Below are 1,813 nucleotides of genomic sequence, written 5' to 3'. Positions count from 1 at the left end.
GGGTTCGGCTGGGGTTATCTTATTTTTTATCTCCGTGTCCGTTCGGGTCAGCTAGCTGCGCGTCTCAGCCTGCAGGTGTTAGCAGAATAAGCACTTTTGGTGTGCAGAATAACACTCTTAAGGGTGTTATCATAATAGACCCACCCTATATATATATATATATTGCGTACGTGAGACTATGGACCTGGTGGGTCCCCATTGTCATCCTCTCCAAGTAAAGTCATCTCCTCGCCCGCGCGCGCTTTCCGCCCGAAACAGTCAGCGTCGGCCGCGCCGCTTCCCGATGCATGCGATTGCTCTGCCTTCAAACGACACAAGTGCCGTCTGTCCGTCCATCCGCCGCACACATTAATGGGGCATCCCATTAACACATTTGTTTGTAAGAATGCGTGGTAATTATAGCAAAAGGGGAATTTTGAGTTGGTGGTACAAAGGAAGTAATGGAAAAGAGGGTGATTTGGATGGCCGCGCAAGATATTCAGCAAACGCCGACCAAATTAGCTAATTTTGATGGGAGACCATTGGGAACATGTATGTTATTCAGATCGACTATAGCGTTTGTAAATTTTAGTTATCCTTTCTAGATGTATCCAGGTTTGCAAAGTCATCTAATTCTAATTTGTGTCTTGGTATTTAATAATTGAAACAATTTTTTTGTAATATCCATAGTATGAGACCAAGTTTGTTGTTTTAGCTTTTGTGCCATTCTTTCTTCTTTCATAAATAGGAATTGTTATTGTGTCCTGTGTTTTCCTTGATGATGTTTCTGTTCATGGAGGCAAAATGGTAATTTATCTAAGAATAATGGCACACTATTAGTCAGCGACTCAAAGAGATGCAACTGAAATTCATTGATAAGTTTAACTGCAATCATATATTGTGTCTGTTTCGGTTATGCTGCACACGGCCCAAAATTCCCATGCAAAACTTAATTGTATGATTTACTCTAGAGCTTGGATATGTACTGATCTAGAGCTTGGATGTCTGAGCCCCTAAATTAAAATGTAAAACTGGGATCAAAATTACAATTTCTGCGCTCCCTATGTTATAGGAAGTAGAATCAAGATCTTTGTTTATATGTTGGATAAGATTGTTGGTATAATCTTTGTGTGTTCCTTTTCTATTGTCAAACTATATTATGCAGACTTTCATGATACACACAGACTGACATCGCCTCTGATCTTTGCCCGTTGTGCTCCTGTAGATGTCCACGCCACCCACATCCACCTGGCAACTGCCTGTGTCGGTTGCCATCGTCGGTCTACCACGAGCCCACGACGTACCCATCCGCATCTGCATCGCCTTGAGGCCACAGCAGCATCCCTGCCCTCCTGCCCCTGCTGGCAGCGGCGACCCTCGGCATATCGGTGCAGCAACACTGCTCCCATGTGTTGGCCTCGCTGTCTCATCTCCTCTCTCTTATGTTTGGGTCTGATGTTAGTGTGATGTGTGTGGGGATGGATATGATGCTATCATGGTGTGTGTAAAAATTATATTTTTGGTGTATTTGTCTTCAGAGTATTGAATCAAGAGTTGAACAATGTAATTATCAAGCAGGACTATGCGGAGGTAGTAAACAATTAGTGTAATGGGTTAAATAGATATCATGTTGGCCCTTCTGTTCAGGAAATTAGGGAGATGTGTACGAGTAATATTCAGGTGGAGTTATTTGATGCAGAGTAGCAAATACGTGTGCTCATCTCTTAGCTAAAGCTGGTGTAATGTTGCTGAGTGCGAGGCTGCGAGTAGTGGACATAGTCCACTCTGCCAATGCTGGAGCATTTGTATCATGTGATATATAAATGGAACACAA

General features: G+C 42.9%; 1 long non-coding RNA gene across 1 annotated transcript; it reads left to right on the top strand.

Moving 5' to 3' along the window:
- The first annotated feature begins 352 nt into the window (after positions 1-352).
- On the top strand, positions 353-1,556 carry LOC123159761 (uncharacterized). Its single transcript, XR_006479865.1, has 2 exons — positions 353-531; positions 1,205-1,556. It is a non-coding gene; the product is annotated as an uncharacterized lncRNA (long non-coding RNA).
- Positions 1,557-1,813: the final 257 nt, after the last annotated feature.

This window comes from Triticum aestivum, chromosome 7B (assembly GCF_018294505.1).
Source record: "Triticum aestivum cultivar Chinese Spring chromosome 7B, IWGSC CS RefSeq v2.1, whole genome shotgun sequence".
NCBI classification, from domain to species: Eukaryota; Viridiplantae; Streptophyta; class Magnoliopsida; order Poales; family Poaceae; genus Triticum; species Triticum aestivum.
This window is presented reverse-complemented; position numbering and strand designations above follow the sequence as displayed.